The following is a 22,707-nucleotide window of genomic DNA, read 5'->3' as shown; positions in this document are numbered from 1 at the left end:
AAAATGCACCTTCCCCTTGGTATATAAAACTGAAAATTGATTTTAATTCTGTTTTGCTAAGACTAAGTTATATTTAATATGCCCTTTTGAGGTTCCTTCTTCTTGTAAATTTTACCCATCACTTACATTCCATAGAAACTTGCCTAAAGGTCAAGCTTTTGTCACCAAATCTTTGTGAAGTTTATTAATAGAATTCTCTAGAGTTGAGATCTGTTTCTTCTCAGGTTATACAAACCTAGATCATCAAAGTCTATGTAAGACTTAGTAGATCTTGAGTACCCATTCTGTAGGATTTCAATGACTCATGAGAAACATCTTTTGAATAATCTTCTCCCTTGCCATCCATGAGACAACTAGGTGGCATAGTAGAGAGACCATGGGAATTGAAGTCACACAGACTAGGGTTTGAATCTTTCCTCTGGCACTTAGCAATTCTGTGATCTTGGGGAATCACTGAATTTCTCTCAGTTCCAGTTTACTAATCGCACCTCCCAGGTTTATTGTGAGGAACAAATGAGAAAATATTTGTAAAGCATTTATTCTTTTCCTCCCCCTTCTTCCCAACTTAGGCCTAGTGGGAGAGAAGAGATTCCTGCATTAGTTGGGAGGTTGGATTAGATGATCCCTGAGGTCCTTTTCATCCCCTAAGTTTCCATAATATATGATGGGGCTGTGGTCAGGCTGGGGTAGGGTGCAAATGGAATAAAACTTCAATTAGCAGCTACATTCCTCTAAAACCACAAGTGACCAATTTATGTGGTCCATCAAAATACCAAAGGATCAGCATTTTCTAGATCAGCTCTTGATGGGTCCATTGGAATTCTCACATCAGCTAGTGGTAGCTACATAAAGCAGCCAGACTCATCTGATCATCCCTTAGAGAAGAGGCATTTTGGCCACTTTAGAGCTGAGCTAGGGCTAAACTCAGGATTTCTTTCTTTTCTTTGTAAAACCAATGCTGTTGTTCAGCTCTTCTGGCTTCCTCCAGCTCCCTCAGGACCACCTCTTGAGAGAGAACTCCTGGTGAATCTTGTTCCTTCATGATTCAGTCCAGGGACATGGAACTCCTCCTCTTTTCATCTAAGGAATCCTGGGCAAAATCACCTCTTATCAGGAACACTTGGTTTCCTGAAGGGTTTTCAGGCTTCCATTCAAGTGCAGTATCTGGAAAACAATCATCAGGTTCTGAAATTCCAATAGTTTTCCTCATGTTTGACTCCAGCTTACAGTGATAGGCCCCTATGCTGGTACCTGGGTCATCAGCATCTTTTTATAGTGCTGCTGGGGTAGGAGGTGGCTTCCTGAATGCTTGCTATAATGAACTCCTTAGTGATTCTTCAAGAGGGCTGTTCATTGAAGAGGGAATTGATCCGGCTACTTTGGCTTGCATTCCATCTCTCCTCTCCTCTGCTTAGGTGGCACCGGAAGTTACCAAAACAGCTGCCTCCAGGGATGGTGGTGGTGATGTAAATTACAAATGGAGGCCCAGGAGATGATAATGACGCATATATCACTAAACCTTCACTTGGGAACACAGCTCAGGGAAGGCCAGATAATATTTTATCACCCTCTCCAGAGCTGGTTGCTTTTTCTTTCATGTACTTCAGCACATCAAGTCAGGAGAAATTAGCATCCTCTTGGTTTGCCATTGTTATTCTGAACACTATCATTCAACAGGTGGTAGAGAGTGAAGATGGCAGAATAGGCAGCCAAATAGCTGAGCTTTCACACAAATACCCCATCAAGGATGGAAAAAGACTATCAGGGCAGCTAGGTGGCTCAGTGGATAGAGCACTGGTCCTGGAGTCAGGAGGACCTAAGTTCAAATCTGCCCTCAGACACTTACTAGCTGTGTGACCCTAGGCAAGTCACTTAACCCTGATTGCCTCTCAAGAAAAAAAGAAAAGACTATCAGACTTCAGTGATTGTGGAGGAGAGGGTGGGGCTGATGACTTTGTACTGCTCTGTCTAACTTGTTTGTCCTTTGTTCTCAAAGAGGACCATGACATCAAGAAGGTGATGTCTTGACTTGCCAATGAATTGGATTTAAGTGAGGCAGTGCTGTGCAAAGTCACCAGCCTCACTTTCTTCTCCAGAGCCATCTAGGCCAGTGGCCAGATACGGATTAGGGAGTAGTGGCTTGAAGTCTCTTTTATCAAATAAGTCTTTGGTGGTGATAGATGATTAAAGCATTGTTTTCTCACATGTTAATGGAGGGCAGAATAGGTATCCCTTTAGCAAGCAGCAGCGAAGAGGGCCAGGTGTCAAGGAGGCCTCCAATCCCAGGCTCTGATAGAATTTACAATCCCAGTTTTAGTGACGCTCACTCAAGAAGGTCAGAGCAGCTGTTGGGGCACGGTTGTCTATTTCAGTAAGGCTGCCTCTCTCTTCAGTGGGTTTGTCTTTGCACTTTCTATTTCCTTTGCAGCAGTGGCCCCCCAACTACCTGGGAACCTCATGGAGATGGAAGACTAAGCAATTGTTGAAATGACTTAAATTGAAACTGAAAGGACCATAGCTCTTGGAGTATATTGTGCTTATTCTATAGTTGGGGCAAGTATGGTTTAATATTTTTAGGGGATAATGAATGGTGTGTGAAGAAACTGGTTGACAGTCTGCATAGATACATACATATAGCACCTAGGCACAGTACTTTGCATATGATGGACATTAAATGTTTATTGATTGATTTAAAGGATGATTGATTCAAAGACCTAACACTCTTTCTCTCTAGTACCAGCCAGGCCCTCTGTCTATGCTAAGTGTGATATTAACATTAGCCGTGGGAAATGAAAAAATAAATTAGCACGCATTTATTAAGTACCTACTATGGGCCATGCACCGTGCTTAGTGCAAGGATACAAAGATGAAAATGAAATGGCCCCTACTCTCAAGGAGCTTACATTCTAATGGAGGAGATGAGGACAGCAACAACATTATCATAATAATAATAACTAACGTTTCTATAGCACTTACTGTGTGCCAGGCACTGTGCTAAGCACTTTACAATTATAATACCCCCATTTTACAAATGAGGAAACTGAGGCAAGAGAGGTTAAGTGACTTGCCCAGGGTCATACAGCTAGTAAGTGTTTGAGACTGGACTTGAACTCAGGTCTTCCTAACTCCAATCCCTGCACTCTATCCACTACACCAGCTAGCTATTTTTTGTGCCACCTAGCTAGTATATACATAGATAGTTCTTGCATTATGCAAATTTGACTTTAAGTAAAGAATTCTGAAATTCACATTCCTAAATCCTCCCCTCCCCAAAACCTTTTTAAAAACAACCTTCCAAGTGAAAGCAGCAGAGTGGTACCACAGCCACATATCTAGCACCACGTTCTTGCTCTCTTTAGTCCCAGCCCCTTGTGTTCCTACTCTTCCTCTCACTTCTCTGTCCCCAGCCCCCATGTGTCCTTGAACCATGTGCAGGCTCTGTAGCCCTCTTTCTGTTTCCTTCCCTCCCCTCCCCACCTCTGTGGGCAAATTCATATTACATAAAATTTTTTTTTATGTAGAGTTCTGCAGAAAGGTGCAGTTATATAAAGCAAGAACTTTCTCTATAAGTATTAACAAGGTAACTTTGGATGGGAAGGCACCAGCATCTGGGAGCATGAAGATGGACAAGAAAGACCTCCCATAGAAAGTACTTCCAGAGCTGAGTCACTGTGGATCATCTAATATCTTTGATTTGGAGAATCCAAAGTACAAGGGGCCTGGGTTCAAGATGATGCCTCAGAGTGACTACCAGTCACTCTTCAGGAGTATGAAGGAATGAAATTTTAACAATACTCTTTGCAAGCTCAAAGCCCCAATTTTTTATAATTATGTTCATATGGTTCCTAGGTTTTTCTTGGCAGGCATACTCCTGGGTATTTTATATTGTCTATGGTTATTTTAAATGAAATATCTCTTACTATTTCTTCCTGCAGGGCTTTGTTGGTGATATACAGAAATGTTGATGATTTGTGTAGGTTTATTTTATAATCTGCTACTTTGCTAAAAATTATTGTTTCAAGTATTTTTAGCATTTCCTCCCTAGCTAGAAAATCTCTAGGATTTTCCAAGTATAGCATGTCAGCTGCAAAAAAGAGATAGTTTTATTTCCTCATTGCTTATTCAATTTTTTTATTACTATTGCTAGCATTTCTAGTATAATATTGAATAATATTGGTGATAACTAGCATTCTTGTTTCATTCCTGATCTTCTTGGGAAAGCTTTTTCTGCATTTATTGATATATGATTTTTTTGCTTTTGTTATTGATATAATCGATTATGTTAATAGTTTTCCTTATATTGAACCAGCCCTGCATTCCAGATATAAACTCCACTTGGTCACAATGTATAATCATTGTGATATATCGCTGTAGTCTTCTAGCCAGTGTTTTATTTAGGATTTTTGCATCAATATTCATTAGTGAAGTTGGTCTATAATTTTCTTTCCTCTGTTTTTGCTCTTCCTGGTTTATGTATCAGCACTATATTTATTTCATAAAAGGAGTTTGGTAGGGCTCCTTCTTTGCTATTATTCTAAATACTTTATTTAATATTGGAATTAGTTGATCTTTAAACGTCTGGTAGAATTCACTTTTATTCATCTGATACTGCTGCTTTTTTCTTAGGAAGTTCGCTTGTGGCCTGTTCAATTTCTTTTTCTAAAATAGGCTTATTTAGATATTCTTTTTCCTCTTCTGTTAATCTGGGTAGTTTATATTTTTATATCCAAGTATACATATATGTTATTCCCTCTTTAACCTGGTTCTGGTGAGAATAAAGTTCCAACTGTCTGCCCTCTAATGCCATATTTCTCTCCATTTTAAGAGTTTCCATTCACTCTTCTTTGTATGAGATAATTTGCTCCATTTTACTTCTCCCTACCCAATTTTATATTTTAGGATCATCCCATCATAATCAACTCAACCTCAAGTCCTCTATCTATGTATATTCTTTATAACCACCCTAATAACAATATTTTTAAGAGTTAAAAATATCATTTTCCTATGTAAGAAGTAAAGTTTAACCTTGTTGAATACCTTATAATTAGTCTTTCATGTTTACCTTCTTATATTTCTCCTGATTCTTGTATTTGTAAATCAAATTTTCCATTCGGCTCTGGTCTTTTCCTCAAAAATGCTTGAAAGTCTTTTAATTCATGAAAAATCCATTTTTTCCCTTGCAGGACTATACTCAGTTTTGCTGGGTAGGCTATCCTCAGTTGCACACCCAGCTCCTTTGCTCTTCAGAATATCGTATTCCATGACCTTCAGTCTTTTAATGTAGAAGCTGCTAAATCTTGTGTTTTCCTGACTATAGCTCCACAATATTTGAATTATTTCTTTCTAGTTGCTTATAACAGCTTCTCCTTGACCTGGGAGCTTTGAAACTTAGATATAATGTTCCTGTGAGCTTTCATTTTGGTGTCTTGTGCAATCAGTGATTGGTGGATTTTTTTTTCAATGTCTATTTTACCCTCTAGTTTTACAACTTGAGGGAAATTTTCCTTAAAAATTTCTTAAATCCCTTAAATTTCTTAAAATTTCTTAATAATTTCTTGAAGAGGCTAGTGTCTAGCTTCTTTTTTTATCATGACTTTCAGGTAGTCCAACAATTTTTATATTGTTTCTTCTTGATCTGTTTTCTAGGTCAATTGATTTTCCAATGAGATATTTGATGTTATTGTCTCTTTTTTTATTCTTTTGATTTTGTTTCATTATTTCTTGATGTCTTATTAAATCACTAGTTTACCCTTCCCTAATTCTAATTTTTAAGGAGTTATTTTCTAATTGATTGACTTTTTATAATTTTTTGATTTTCTTCTTTCTTTTCCCAATTTTTATTCTACCACTCTTATTTGATTTTTAAAGTCCTTTTAAAACTCATCTAGGAACTCTTTTTGGGCTTGTGATTCTTTTATTCTTTGAAGCTCCAAAAGCAGCTGTTTTGACTTCATTGTCTTCTTCTGAGTTCAAATCCTGATCTTCACTATCACAATAGTAACTACCTGTGGTCAAGTTCTTTCTCTGTTCTTTACTCATTTTTTTAACAGCCTGTTTTTTGGCTGTTACCTTTATATTAGGGTCAAGCTCTGCTCCAGGGGTTTGGGGAATAGTATTTCAGGCTTCAGGGTTTTCATGCTGTTGTTTTCAGAGCTCTATCTGGGAGTCTTTGACTTTAAGGCCAGATGTAGTGATGGCTCCCCTGGGCTCATGCCTTGGTCTATGAGCGACATTGAGTCTGTCCCTGAGCCATGACCAAAGCCCTCAGCACCTCTGCCACTACAAAAAAAACCAAGCAAACAAACAAAAAAAAAAAACCCAAAATGTTCTCACTCCCTCTGGTCTCTCAACATGCCATCAGCCTCCTGCTGCCACAGGCTTCTGTTTGACCCTCTGCCCCTGAAACTGAAACCAGGAACTCTGTTCTCCTGTAAGTGACCACAACAAGCAGGGCCCCACCCTTCTGCTATCACACTCACCCAGCTCCTCCTCACTTACAACCATGACCTGGGACCAAGTTTGGCCAATGCACCTGAGCTCCACGTCTGGGGCAGTGGAGAGCCCCAATTCTGCTCTACAATCTTTTCTATCTGTGGGGTGAAAGTTCCCAAAGGCCTCGCTGCCACCAATACAGCTACTACCCCCAGGGCTTGCCCATTGTTGACACTGTACTTAGCTCTGGCCAACCCACCACACCAGTGGGTCAGAACTTTCCTAATATCTACCCCAGTTATTTTAGGCTAGACCACTGCTTTACCTAGACTTTTAATTATTCCTAATGCTCGAAAACTTCACTTTGAGACATTAATTTGGGTTGGGGAGGAATTTGGGAGAGCCAGGTATTTTCCTGCCGTATTCTGCCATTCTCCCCACAATTCCCCTCTTGCCACATATTTGTAAAGATTTACACCCAATCTGGGGAAAGGCATCTCATTTAATCAGCCTGGGAAAGAGGTATATTCCAGATGAAAGAACCCAAGTGATGATGGATCCCTTTCTCACCTGTCACACAGCTACAGCTTTTGTGGAAGGGAGGGAAGAGGCAGAATTCAGAGTTGTACATTCCACAGGACATATAATTAAATAAATATTTATCAAATGACTAATGAATATAGTACTAGACACTAAGAGAGATAGAAAGATATATTTCTGTCCTGCTGGAGCTTGCATTAAAGCATAAGACATATACACACTGGCGTGATGATCAAAGTTGTTCAACCACCCTATTTATCCCTTACTTATTGCCAAAATATATAAGCACCCTTTCTACACTGTGGGAAGTAGTATGAAATGATCAAAAGATGCATAATTCTCTTGATCTTTTTTGCTAGGTCTGAGCTCCTAGCCAAAGACAGAACTTCTAGAAAAATACCTCAGTGTTCAATCTATTTCTATCTCTTCTCTGGAGATGTTTCCCTCTTAGTTGCTTCTTCCAGATTGTATTTTCAATGACTATGCCCTGACTAACTATAGCCAGTGATTATCATTTTTTTTAATAAGGACAAAGTAAATATTTAAAACAAAGAAAGGGAAACAAACTTCCCCTTTAGACAAAAAGGAAAAAGTCCCAGGTCCTTTTAAAGGAAGGACCTCAAGCAGACAAAAGAGGATTCAGACTTGAGGTCTATCATCAAGGGTAAGGGGAAAAGGGTTTAGCAACATAGCTTCTATCTGGGCACATGGTACGTCCCTTTGGCCCAGGCAGCCTCAATCCCAGAATCCTGGCTCCTTTCTTTGTAGCAGTTGCTTTTGCCTGGGTTGGCCTCTCTGGGTTCCAAGTGGCTTCTTACAGTTTTCCTTTTTCCACCTCTGTATTTTTATTTGGTTTATCAGGCTCTTGGTTCTTCTTTGAGTGTCTCTGAGATCCAGTGAACAGAATTTTAAAGTCTTCCTGAGACATCGACTGCCATTCTTCGCCCTATCAAGTTGTTCCCTTTCTGATTCATTTAAAAGACTAGTTTGCCCCTGAAGAAGAGATCACTTGGTATGGTCTTATCTTTGATACCTAAATACCTCATTGTCAGACCCTAGCTTGTATGATTAAGTATTGGGCTTTTAAACACTCCCTTAGCTAATATTAATAATTCACACTTATACTGTGCTATAAGGGTTACAAAGTTTTCTACCAACAATCTGTGAGTACAAGTATTAATTCCCCAGTTAAGCAAACTGGGGCTTAAGAGAGATTAAGTAATTTACCAAAGGGCACGTAAGTAGTTAGACAGGATTTGAACCCAGGTTTTCTGGAGCTGTGCTCTTTCCAGGATGTTTCTCTAAACAGATAAGAGGTCATTGTCAGACAGCTAGCAATTAGGTGGTGACTTATTTTGGTCACAACTCACAAAACTGTCCACTAAGGTGTGGAAGGGTTTTCCAGCTTCTTGATAGAAGTAGTTACATCAATGAAAACACTGATCCTTGAAGTACTTATAATAATAAAAATAATAGCTAGCAGTTACTTAGTGCTTTCAAAGTTTCCAAAAACTTAACAATCATTATCTCATTTGATCCTCGGGACAGCCCTGGGAGGTAGGTGCTATCGTTATTTCCATTTTATGGATTAGGAAATTTAGGGCAGATGGAGGAAATGATATTAAAGATGATGCAGAATCAACTGTTTAGCTGCTGTACATGAAGGAACACTGGGTTTTTCCATCTTACTTGGAGCTAAAACCTTGTATGTGGGTCATCTCCCCCATTAGAATGAATCCCTTGAGAGCAGGAACTGTCTTCCTTTTCTATTTGTATCCCCAGCACTTTACACACAGTAGGTACTTAATAAATGCTCTTTATTTCTTTCAGTCATCATAGCCCTGAAACAATATGCAGTGGAGTTTAGAGCTGGAAATTCTCCAGTCTCCATGCCAAGAGAATGGAAAACCTCTGTGTCCTCCCCAGAAGTGAACTCCCTGTTTCCATATTCCCTTTCCAGAGAATTGGGTTTTGTTTACTACAGAGTATGTGTGCTGTTTGGCAAGCTTTGGGGTGTGTGTGTGTGTGTGTGTGTGTGTGTGTGTGTGTGTGTGTGTGTGTGTGTGTGTTTGCCCTGTGCCCTGGAGCTGGAGCCTAGGGACCAATCTGGAGGCCCAGATACACATTTTCTGTTCAGATTTCTATGTTTACAATTGGACGGGCTATTTTCAGTAAGGACCTTTTCCCTCCCACAGCCCATTTCCTAAAAGAGTGACCCACCCACACCCACTACTTGAAATGAGTCCACAGAGAGAAAGGGAGGTGGGGATTACGGAGGCAGGGAGGGGCTGGGAGCTCTGGACCTTTAATGTCAAACCTACCTCCCAGAACTGATACTTACCCATAAGCTTCCTTTAAGAAGTATAGGGAAAAACTGTAATACTGAAAAAGTAGTCTCTTGCTTTAGCACTGGCTGGGCTAGAAGGAGGCAATGTGCTGTATTGGGGAAAATACTAGGCTTAGAGCAAGAAGACTTAGGTTTAAATCTCAATTCTGGCTTTAGACAAGGCATTTAACCTTTCTGTACATGGTGGGGAGAAGGAGCGGAGGGAGTAGCAGAAAGAGGAAGGGCTCTAGAGGATCTACAAGATTCCTCCCAGCTTTGAATCCTAAGACTCAAAAGCCTTATTTGGTAATCCTCTGTTCTGTTCCAGTCCAGGCATTATAGCTTTAGAGCTGAAAGAGACATTGGAGATCAATGTCCAATCCTTTCTTTTTACAACTGAAGAAACTGAGGCCCAGTTACATGAAGTGACTTGCCCATGTCAGTAGAACAACCAGAATTCAAATTCCATTCCTCTGACTTCAAATCCAGGACTCCTTTCACTGCACCACACTGCCTCTTCCACTTAAACCCATTTAATACTTCTCTGTGTCTCATCCAGGTGGAGGATTCTAGATTATTCCTCTGGAGTCTAGAATCCTTTGACTGCAGGACTGAAAGATGCAGTCAGGATAAAAGCACAGGAGTCCTCTGTGGAAGCTTGTCTTTGAGTTAGTAGGAAGCCAGTATGTGATTGGGGTTCAAGCCAAGGAGACCTTGAGATCTGTCTTTCTCTCTCCTGGGAAAGAGGATGAAAAGGTATCAGCTTTCCTGCCTCCACCGTATCAGGAAAGAGGAAGGATCAGAGGTGGGAGCTGAGTTTTCTTCATGCTTTAATCCTGGCAAGTGTCCCTTGAATCACAAGAAAAGTCAGTGGCTTTTCTCAGGACTGCATGGGTAGTGTCTGTGCTTTCAAGTACTTTCTGCAGCAACAGGCAGGCAGGGGCTTGTCTGTCTGTAAGATAGCCACTACTTTGTTTTTCTTTCCCTAATGAATGTGCCTTTCCCTAGTACTACTACCCTCTCCCCTCCGACCCCCACCCCCGCCCAAATCTGTAAAGTCATTTTTCCCTCTCCATCATCCAGATGTGACCTACTTGTCTGCTCCATTTTAGGAAAGGCTCCTTTGAAGACTTCCAGTTTCAGGAAAGTTCTGTCTAGGTCTCAAAGAGATGGATTTTTTTTAAATAAAGGAGATTTAGAAACTGGAACACTGGGGAGAGAAATGCATTGGGGGTAGGGCAGAGCAGGAGAAAGAGAAAAAAGTCAAGGGTTAGTGGAGCAGGAAGATGGCGTTCTCAGGAGATCAATTAATCAACAAGTATTTTAAGTACCTACTATGTGCTAGGCACTGTGTCTATGGATACAAGCACAAAGAATTAAACAGCCCCTATTTGCAAGAAACTAAAACTGTAATGGGAGAGACGAGCATGTATGAAAATACATATTGTTACACGTTAGTTTGGTAGGCTTCATGCAGAAGATGATGCCTGAGCTGCAGCTTAAAGGAAATAAGGGACTCTGATGGGGAGATAAGTGAGGAGTACATTCCAGGTAAGTGAGATGCTCCCTGTAAAGGCACCAAGACCAAGATGGGAGTGTTGTGTGTGAGGAATGGAAAGGAGCTCAGTTTGGCTGGATCACAGAGCACAGGAAGGGGAGTAATGGACAATGGAGGCAGATAGGTTGGGGCCAGGTTGTGCAGGATTTTAAAAGCTAAACAGAAGAGTTTATTTAATTCTAGAGGCAACAGAAAGCCAATGGAGTTGATTGAATAGAGGAGTCGGATCTGTATTTAAGAAAAATTATTTTGGAAACAGTACGGAGGATAGACTGGAGTGATGAGAGATCTGAGACAGGGAGACCAATTAGGAGGCTGTTGTAATAATCCAGGTAAAAGGTGGTGAGGGCCTGAACTAAGATGTTAAACATGTATGGACAATGGGCTAGATGGTGTGAAGATAGAAATGGCAAGATTGACAACTGATTGAATATGGAAGGGCTTGATCTAGGATAATGCTAAGATTATGAACCAAGGAGAATAGAAGGATGGTGGTACCTGTGATAGAGATAGGAAAATTTGGAATTGGGGATAAGGAAGACAGGAAACTCCTGTCCCCTGGCTTCAATTTTTTTTTTTCAGGAAAGAAAGAGGCAAGGTTCTCAGCTGAGAGTGAGGGAGGAGGAGCACATGTGAAGGGCCTGATGTGGGAAGAGAAGGTTTGGAATAGCTTCTGCAGGGAGTGAGATAGGGAATCAATTAGGAAGGAGTAAAAGAGCTGCATTGCTGCTATGATGCCCCACTGAGGTAGTTTTTTTTTTTCAGGCAGCATGATTACCTCCAGCTTTATTCAGTAGATTGAGAGTAAGACAGTAGAGGCAGATAGTGACTAAGGTTTGGTGAGAGAAAAATGGCAACAGAAGGGCTCAAACAGGAAAATGGCAACAGAAGGGCTCAAAGAGCAGAGGACGGTGGGGAGTTGAAATGGATAATTATTGTCTTTAGGTTTGAGGGGGTGGAAAGTGAAATTGGAGCAGAGTTAATAGCCTGAGAAAGTACTGAGGGGTGGAGGGAACAGAGGTCTTGATGAGGACAGAGTAGTACAGGTATGAGAGGAGAGTAGCATAGGAAGAGGTAGAATGAGAGGAGGTTATACTTGGAGAGGGGAATATCAGAGTTTCTAATTAGGGAAATGGAGAAACTGAAACTCAATCTAGACAGCTAATCAATCAACAAGCATTTATTAAGTCCTGTTCTATGCAAGACACTGTGCTAGCCACAGATACAAATACAAATTCAAAACAGTCCCTACTCTCAAGGAGCAGATTCTACTTGGGGCTGTGGGTGGTTGGGGGGTGGTGGTGGTGGTGGTGGTAGAATATCGCATGTTCATTTACCAATATATTGTATTGGATAAGTAAATACCAAATATGTATAGATACAAAGCGATTGGGGGACACCAGCAACTGGAAGGATTAGGAAAGATCTCTTGAAGGATGTGGCATTTAGGCGAGCCTTGAAGTGACTTAGGGGCTCCATGATACGGAAATGAAGAGTTAGAGAGCCCATTCCAAGCTGGAGATGCCCCATACAAAGCATGAAAGCAGAAGATGGAATGCTGTGTATGGGACAATAGTAAGTATGCCAATTGGTTTACTGGAACATAGAGGAGGAACATGTGATCAGCCTAGAAGGGTAGTCTGGAGGGTGATTGTGATGGGCTTCAAATGCTAAACCAAAGAATAGACGTTTGATCCTAGCTGCAATAGGCAGATACCGGAGCTTCTTGAGCAGGAAAATGACGTGGTCAGACCTATGCTTTAGTGATTACTTTGGTAGCTGTGTGGAAGATAAATTGGAGAAGGAAAGAGGCTGAAAGATGAAAGACTAGTTAGGAGATTCTTGCAATAGTCCAGATGACCCTGAAGTCTGAACTAGCTAGGGAGGTGGCTTTGTAAAGAGAAATAAGGCGACAGTTGGGAGAAATATTGTTAAGGTACAAATGACAAGGCTTGGTAGCTGATGGGATATGTGGGAAGAAGGAGAGTGAAGAGTAGAGGATGACTCTGAAAGTGGGAACCTGGGTGACTGGAAGGATGGTGGTTACTTCAATACAATAGAGAAGTTGAGAGGAAGGATGGACTTAAGGGCATATGGAGATGAGTTCTGCTTTGAACATACTGAGGGGCTTATAGGACATCCAGCTGGCAATGTCTAACAGATGAGAGATTGGAGGTCAGGAAATGAGACTTAGATATGTGGATACTAGAGTCATCTGCATAGAGATGATAGTTGAACCCACATAAATGTAAGGGGAGAGAGGAAAGGTTCCAGGACAGCCCCGTGGTCCATCCATGCATAGGGGGCATGATATAAATCACCACGCAAAGGAAACTACGAAGGAATGGTCAGGGAGGAAAAGAACCACAACAGACAACAGAACATTGTTACAAGAACTCAGGGAAAGAGAAAGTCTCCAGTAGGAGGAAGTCAAATGCTTCAGAAACCAAGAAGGATGAGGGTTGAGAAGAGGTCTTTGAATTTACCAATAAGGAGATCACTGGTGACCTTGGAGAGGACAGTTTCATTAGAGTGGTGGTGTCAAAAGTCAGTTTTCAAAGGATTGAGAAGTGTGTGGGTAGGTGAGAAAGTAGGAGCAATGAGGGTAGGTAGGATTTATAGGAGTGTGACTGTGAAAGGAAGAGAGATAAAGGTTACTAGTTTGAAGGACTAAGTCAAGTGAAGGTAGCTAGATCTCCATTCTAGTTTCAACTCTTTCACCTTGGGCAAAATGCTTCTCTGGGCCTGAGTTACCACATCTGTAAAAGGAGAACTTAACTAATGTCGTATGTGCTATCTCAGCAGCTATTACCAAGATTCATTCCATGATTAGGGAAGAGCAGATCTTGGCTCCAAAGGTCAGAGACTTGGCATCTGCAAAGGTGAGATCCCCCCACCACTTGACAAGAGCAGATGCAGAGCATCACAACATTCCCACCCTTGGGTCTTCACCTCTCCCTGCTCCCAGGTTCCCCAAGAAAAACAGTAACTGTATCCCTTAAACCTAAACCAGTGGCAGAAAGTCCTAGGTGTGTCAGAGATGAGAAAGAGGAAGCTTTGAGAGTACAGCAAGCTGATACAATACCCCTCCCTCCTAAATTACATGTGACTTTGAACATCCTGCTCCATCTGGAAACAAAGTAATGAACATATAATTTATAGTTTTGGTAACATTTTATGATAATGCTTGGGCTGAGAAAAGATACAAGGTTAGAGACTGGAATATGGGAACCTATGAGAGCAGATGAGAAGTACAAAAATAGAATTATGAAAGCACTGGACACTTTATAGAAGCTGAGGTCATTGAGATCCAAGGGGATTTCATAGCAAAATATGAGAGAGATTTGGGATGTCATGGGAAGCAGAACAAAGATTTTTTAAAAAATTAATTACAGAGCTGCTACAGATGAGAAGACTGAGGCCAAGAGAGGAATAATGACTTTCCCAATGTCATTCATTCCATAGGTTCTCAGGTATCCTAATGGCTAGTGCTCTTTCAACCTTCCCTTTCAGAAGAGGGATGTGAAATAGGGACTCAGTCGTGTATCAAGAAAAAAGGAGAGTTTTGTTAGAATGACTGTGGAAATTAGGGAAGCTGCCAAGCTGAGCTTCCAGGGGCTGTTTCATTTTGGATACAAGGCGTGGACTTGACACCCAGACATAAGGGACCTTGTATTCCTAGTCATCAAGAGAAATGAGAAAAAGTTATTATTGGGGCTGGACTAGAGATTGAAAGGAGGTGTGAAGGAGGAAGGGATACCAGGAAGGATTGTAAAAACCTTAAACTATGTGGGAACTCCTGCTGAACTGGATGAAGGAAAGGGAGTCTGTGGACTTGTGAGTTATTTAGTCTCTTTGTACCCTGAGATTCCTGAGTCTGCACTAGTTTAATCGAGAATGTGCTGGAGAGTACCTGGTGGGGAGGGAGTATTTTAGGAAATATGAAGTGGAAGGATCCAGAAGCCCCTGATCTCCTGGATGAAGGTAGCAGAAGTTCACCCAGGCAACAGTGACAGGGTAAATTGTCAGAAAAACCTCCACTTTGGGACTACAGTGAAGGCTTTGTTTTGTTACTGAAGACTATCTTCATATATCTATTTTTTATTCCCTTTTCTTATGAAGGGTGTGAGAGCAAGAACGGAAGAATTGGGAAGAAGAAGGGATTGGCACTTGATTATATTTAACTTAACATTTTATTTCAGTTAGTCTTGCATTGTCTTCTAATTTGTTTGGGGAATCAATCTCCTCTCCCACACGTATAGTTGAAAAAACATTAGAGTAGAAGTCAAAAGACCTGGGTTTCAGTCTCAGGTCATTAGCTAGCTGGGTCTAATTATCAATCATTCTAACCAGTTCTTGTCTCTCCTCTTAAGTTCAGCTGTCTGTTTAAGATGCTACTGGCATCTCAAACTCAAAGTAGCCAAAATTTTACTTATCCCGCTCCCTAACTTTCCTATTTGGTTAAAAGCACCACCATGTTTCCAGTCACCCAGTTTAGAAGACTTCACTTCCTCCACAAAAAATTAAATAAATAAAATAAAAAAGTTTTATCAATGCTTTTTTGATGTCATTGTAACTTTCTAGTGATTCCCCTTCCAATAAAACCCTTCCGTGTTACAAACATAGTTAAGCAGAAAATGATAACAAAACAGCAACAAACAAAAAACCCCAATTAACTCTAATACACTGGCTATGTTTGCAATCTATGCCATATACCACATGTAGTCTGCAGAGAGGAAGTACATTTCATTTCTTTAAATTCACAGAATGCCAATTTAAACAAATTGTTTATTTTTGCAAGCATTTATGATCTAACTCCTCCCTCACATTGATCAAAAAACAAACAAAACAAATAATAAAACCCCTGTCATAAACATGCATGGTCCAGCAAAATAAATCTCAATGCTGGCCATGCCTGAAATGTCTGCCTGTCTGTCTTTGTCTTTAACGTTCATTATGTCCATTCTGCCTTTCTAGTGGAAGGTGGGTGGCCACTTCATCTTCAGCCTTTTAGACGCTGTGGTTCATCATTGCATTGATCAGGCTTGTATATTTCTGTAATGTTGTTGTCACTGTATACATTGTTCTCCTAGTTCTGTTCACTTCACTCTACATCATTTCATTAGAGGCCTTCCAAGTTTCCTCCCAAACTGCCAATTTGTTCATTTCTTATGGCATAATATTCTGTTATATTAATATAAAAAGGTAGATTAGTAGATCATATTGGATACACAAGACCCAATAAAACATAGTACCTTAGTATTTGATAAACCCAAGGACAATGACTACTGGGACAAAACTTACCATTTAACAAAAAGTGCTGGGAACATTGGAAAGTAGCCTGAGAGAAATTAGTGTTAGACCAACAATTCACAACATACGATTTCAATAGGCTACAAACAGATACATTACTTAGATATAAACACTCATTTACTTGTTCAGTATTCCAATTTGTTTATTAGAAAAGAAAAGAAGCTTTCTATTACAACTACAGATGGTGGGGAGAGTTGTTTATCACATAAGGGATGGAGATAATGTTCAGTCATTTCAGTAGTGCCCAACTCTTTTTGACCCCATTTGAGGTTTTGTTGGCAAAGATGCTGGAGCGGTTTTCCATATCTTTCTCCAGCTCATTTTACAGATGAGAAAATCGAGGCAAATAGAGTGAAGCGACTTGCCCAGGGTCACACATCTAGTAAGTGCCTGAGACCAAATTTTGAACTCGGGAAGAGTCTTCCTGGGTCCCGGTCCAACATTCTATCTAGTGTGCCACCTAGCTGTCTTTGGAGAGAATAGTGAAATGTAAAATGGACAATGATGATTACATAAAATTGAAAAGTCTTTCCATAAAAAAATCAATGCAGTTAGAATTAGAAGGGAAGCTTTTAATTAGGAAAAAATATTTGCAATGACCTTCTCTGACAAAAGGCCAATATCCAAGACAGGGAAATGACACAAATGAATAAGAACAAGAACCACTCCTCAATAGGAATATAAACAGGCAGTTTTCAAAAGAAGTGCAAATTATCAGCAGCCATATAAAAATGTTCCAAATAATTAATAATAAAAGACATGCAAATTTAAATGACCCTGAGGTTTCACCTTATACTCTCTTTACTGGCAAAGGTGACCCAAAAAATGACAATTGTCAAGGGTAATGGAAAGATAAACATGCTTATGCACAGCTGGGAGAGCTACGAACTAATCTAATTATTCTGTAAAGCTGTTTGGAATAATACCCTAAAGTCACTAAATTGTGCATACCTTTTGTCCCATTATATTATTACTAGGCATACACTCAAAAGAGATGTTGTATACAACAATATTTACAACAGTCCCTTTTTTTAAAAAAAATTGTAACAAAAAGCTAGACACAAAGTGGGTGCCCATCAATTGGGGAAAGGCTTTTGTAAAGGGCTTTGAATGCCAAACAGAGGAATACATGCATACATACATACATACATATGTACACACATATACATATATGTATATACACATATACATATATGTATATATACACATACACATATACATATATACATATATATTTTACTTTTTAAAATTGATTTATTTTTAGTTTTCAACATTCACTTCCATCAGATTTTGAGTTTTAAATTTTCTCCCATTCTTTCCCACCCCCCTCTACTAGATAGCGTGCAATCTGATATAGGCTCTACATGTACATTCATATTAAACATATTTTCACATTATTCATGTTGTAAAGAAGATTTAGAATCAATGGGATGCACCATGAGAAAGAAGAAACAACAAACAACAAATAAAGAGAGCATATGGTATGCTTCCATCTGCATTCAGACTCCAAAGTTCTTTCTCTGGATGTGGATAGCATTTTCCATCATGAGTCTTTTGGAGTTGTCTTAGATCCTTGCATTGCTGAGAAGAGCTAAGTCTATCAAAGTTAATGCGTGCACAATGTGGCTATTATTTCTGTACCATGTTCTCCTGCTTCTGCTCACTTCACTCAGCATCAGTTCATGTAAGTCTTTCCAGATTTTTCTGAAGTCTGTGTACTCATCATTTCTTACAGCACAATAGTATTCCATTACATTCATATAACACAATGTGTTCAGCCATTTCTCAGTTGGTGGGCACCCCCTCAATTTCTAATTCTTTGTCACCACAAAAAGAGCTGCTGTAAATATTTCTGTACATGTGGGTCCTTTTCCCATTTTTATGATCTCTTTGGGATACAGTCCTAGAAGTGGTATTGCTGAGTTAAAGCATATGCACAGTTTTATAGCCCTTTGAGCGTAGTTCCAAATTGCTCTCCAGAATGGTTAGATCAGTTCACAACTCCATCAACAATGCATTAGTGTTAGAGGAACATATATATGTGTATATATATATACACACACACATATATATATATACATATATACACATATGTATATGTAGGGTGATAGGGAGTTTATTAAATAGGGAAGTGACATGGTCAGACTTGTGCTTTAGGGAGATCAGTTTGACAACTGAGTAGAGTATGGACTGGAGAGAATTGAAGCAGGGAGACCAACCAAAAAGCTATTAGTCCAGGCTCCAACTTAAGAATGGGTTGCATCTAATTGGTAGAAGCTTAAAACATTGCTTCCCCTAGCAATGCTGTTATAACTTTTAGTGTGATTTCTAGGCTAGCCCATAAGAACCTAACTAATCCATATCTGATTTCATGTTCCTACCTAAACCTCATAGCCCCTTATTTCCATGACCAGTAATTCAGGCTAATAATTTAAAAAAAAACAGGCCTGTGATATCATCAGCATAGAAATATCTGGTAAGGAAATCTTTCTATTTATGCTGATCAGTATCTTCTCTGCATCTTAATGTTGATTAAGTGACTTGTTTGGGTCACACAGCCAGTATTAGACAAGGACTTACTCCAAAAACTTCCTGACTCCAAGTCCAACTCTCTGTCTATATGCCACTTGAGTATTTTTATGTAACTGGGGACTGGGGCATACACAGTATATGCTGATCAGCATGCTTGGCCAAGAAAATTCAATTATGCTTTTCCATCTCATTTTCTTTGATTAATTTATTTACTGTTTCCTCCCTTGGGATCCATTCTACTGACTGGTGACTGCCTCTCCGAGACCACTATTTCAGGAAAAGCTTCAGTCATGCTTCATTCACTCCTTGCTCCATAGTTATTTCCTTCATAGCTTTTAGTGGCCTTGTCCCAGAGCCTATACTTTTCCTTCCTCCCTGGCTGCATCCCCAGTTTTAGAACCCTAAATTAAAAGAACTCTCCTATTCTTCCTGAATGGAATGTGTCAATCTACTTACCCCACTTACCATCCTAATAATTTTCTGGTCCAAAGTGTTTACCACTCCCTTTTGTGTGTTTCACACTGCCATGTTAACCGGAAGGTCCTCTGTATTGGTAACTAGGTAGTATAATGGATAGTCCCAGCCCTGCAGTCAGTAGGACCTGAGTTCAAATGTGGCAAGTCACTTAGCCCTATTTGCCTTACTTTCCTCATCTGTAAAATGAGCTGGAGTAGGAAATGGTAAACTACTCCAATATCTTTGCCAAGAAAACCCCAAATAGGGCCATGGAGAGTCAGACATGACTGCAATGACTCAACAACAGCAAAAATCTCTTTATGGTTCAAGGAATTACTTGTGGAAGAAAGGCTAAGAGACACATCAAATCAGTAATGTTGTTATTATTGCTAATGTTAATATTACTATTTCTTATTATCTAATAAAACTCCATTTGTGGAGACTCCTTTCCTAAGCAGAAAAACCTTTTGTATTAAGTATGGTTTATTGCAATTCTTTACATTCATGTTAAAAGTTCAGCGTTTTCTTTGAAGCATAGCCACATGTAATCTCATAAATTTCCTTGTCAAAAATGCTGTAAGTTTTTTCTGCTGTAATTTCTGCAAAAGATTTTGACATTCCCTCCCACCCTCCAAGATAACATTAGTCTCTGTCAAGGTTATTCTCAGGATTAGTGTATAAGCTGAACAGACTGCCCATGCTGAGATAACTGTCACCTCTCAATGTCATCAACTATATATCATCTTTATGTTAATTTTCCCCCAGACAACTGGAGCCTAAGACTTCTGATGGTCTTGAATAAGTGCCAAAGCCAAGTTGCCTCAAAGCCCAATCCTGAATACAGAAAAGACACAACGAGCTCACTGTGTGCCAGCTCTATATTAAGTGCTGGGAATATAAACAAAGGCAAAAACAATTCTTGCCTTTAAGGAGCTCGTATCTAATATTCAATATGCAAACAACTGTATATATACAATATATACAAGGTAGGTAGAAGGTAATCTCACGGGGAAGGCATCAGCATTATAGGGAATCAAGAAAGGTTTCTTGCAGAAAGTAATATTTTAGCTGAGACTTGAAGAAAGCCAGGAAAGCCAGGAGGTGAAAGGGAGGAGGGTGAGTGAGCATTCCAAGCATGGGGGACAGCCTATGAGAATTCAAGGACTTGGAAGATGGGAGGTCTTAGAGGGATAAAAAGGAGACCCATAGCATGTGGAAGGGAGTAAATTGAGAGAAGTTTGGAAAGGTAGGAAGGTGCTAGGTTATAACCCTAATGTGCCCTGGCTGAGTAACGCATGAAAGACTGTCCGTGAGCTCAGTCACACATTCCCCAGCCAAATAAAGTTCTTACATCTTCAAGAGCCCCCCAAAGAGTAATGGCCTTACAAATAAGAACTGACACCAGAAGTGGAGCGTTCTGTCTTTGTAAACAAGAGAAAACCAGCCTCAATTTACACTGATGCCAAAGATTCATCCTGGGACTCCCACATAAATAGATACTGGTCCTTGTATTGTAGAGAAGAGTGGCTGGCAGTGGATCAGAAATTCTACACACCCAGAAGAGTGTGCCCTTCAATCTGAAAGCACCTGCCAGGAAGATCTTAGCAATTTTGGACTATTTATCCAAGATCTGGCCACCTGAGTTTGAATCCTGCCTCAGATACTTACTAGTTATATGACCCTAGCCAAGTCACTTTAAGTCTTAGTTTCCTCATCTGTAAAGTAAGGGGAATGTACTTGACACCCTTTACACTTCCAGCTCTAAATCTATAAGCCTATGAGCCTTATTAAATCTCTTGCAATAACATATTCTTTAATAACACCCATATATATGACTTATACATTGATTTTTGTTCTCACTTTTTAGAGATACAGTGGGGAAGGGCCATGGGCAGTGTTTATCACATAACTCTTCATGTAGAAAACATTTGCTACTAAATGTTGGGGAACAGGCAGGAGAGCCTAATGACCTCTTTAAATTTTGGAATTAGTCCCCAAGGCTAACCTAAAATAATCTGCATTTGGGACAGTCTCTTAACATGAGTACAGGTGCAGCTTGAAAGCTGGCCATCTGTTTTGCTTATGTTATGTTATGCTCTTGTTATGTGACTGATCTGCCTCCTTTTCTGGTCAGACCTCTCTTTGATGATATCCTTTACCTGGTTTCATATTCTTAATTTGTTAGTGAAGCATTACATCTTGTTTGCCTCAACTTGGTCTTCTCCACTGTCTATTGGGTGACCAGCAAATTTGCCTCTTCAAACAGAGGGTCCCACTCAGAGTCTTTCTCAAGCTCCCCTATTTTAGCGTCACCTCAAAGTGTGCTCCCTTCCAGATGCCACTAGGGCAGGTGAGGGAGGCTACTAGTGAGTCCTTCAAAGGAATGTCTCAGAAACCACCAACATTGTTATATTTGCAGGGAATGAGATGAACTGTGAGAAACTTCGAAACTCCCAGCCTTTGCAAGGACAAAAAGTGCCTTCTGGGACAGTCCAGGATGCTAACTGATTCCTAACATTTTCTTGCTTAGGAGTTGGTTTCTTTATCATGGAAATCTGATCTGAGTCTGTGACCCTGAATCCTTTACTGACTCCAAGGAGAAGTATCCAGGCCTGGGGAACATTCACACTCCTATTCTTTTAATCACATTCCTATTTCAATCACCCCACCACCCTACTTCCTTTCTATCTTGTCCAGAAATAACAAGACACTGACTTTTTCCAGAACCTTTCCTGGAGGGTTGTTAAAACGTAATCTGAAAATTTCCATCCTTCTGCAAGTATGGTACAGACACCCCCAGCTTGGAGTGTATGTATGTATGTGTATGGGGGGAAGGGGGGAACTGAGGGACAGTACCGTAACATTTGGTGAGACAACTTAAAATTTCAGTCACTATTTGGCTTGGATAGGGCAAAAGACACTAAAATGAGTGAGAAGAATGGCATTTCTTTTCAATAATGTATCTGGAAACACTTGAAGGAGAAAGCACTTACAAGATATGAGAACTCATTGACATGGTATCTGGCTTTTATTATTAAATACTTCAAGGATACATGATTTTGCCCGAATTACCTTAACTCTGGATTACTCCCACCATCTGCCACAAAATTGTGCTGACTGGGACCAATGAATTTATGTTATCTCAGTTGGTCCCTCATTGCAGCGAGGCAAACATTCTATTCTTTCCTAATTGATTTGCTATCCTGCTCTCCACAGCAGCTGTTCCAGACCTTCTCATATCTCTTCATGTCTCCCATGGCACCCCCTTCCTCCATGCTCTCAGCTTAGGATCTTGCCTCATACATCCCGGAAAAAATGAGACCATTCCCTGACAACTCCCTTTTCTCCTCATCTGAAGTCATTAAAGACATCTTTCTTTATTATTTCCTCCTTCATTTTAGATGAAGTAGCTCCTTTCCTTGCCAAGACCCACACCTCTGCATACTCCCTTGGTCCCATCCCATCCTGACTTCTCTGACAAATTGCCCTCACTATCCTCCCCACTGTCTCTCATAATCTTCAGTCTCTCCCTTTCTGCTGTCTCTGTTCT

General features: G+C 40.2%; 1 pseudogene; it reads right to left on the bottom strand.

Moving 5' to 3' along the window:
* Positions 1 to 832: 832 nt before the first annotated feature.
* Positions 833 to 22,432, bottom strand: LOC118851172 (annotated as a pseudogene).
* Between the last annotated feature and the right edge of the window lie 275 nt (positions 22,433 to 22,707).

This window comes from Trichosurus vulpecula, chromosome 5, assembly GCF_011100635.1.
Source record: "Trichosurus vulpecula isolate mTriVul1 chromosome 5, mTriVul1.pri, whole genome shotgun sequence".
Classification (NCBI taxonomy): Eukaryota; Metazoa; Chordata; class Mammalia; order Diprotodontia; family Phalangeridae; genus Trichosurus; species Trichosurus vulpecula.
The sequence above is the reverse complement of the archived record's forward strand: the minus strand, read 5'-3'. Positions and strand labels throughout refer to the sequence as shown.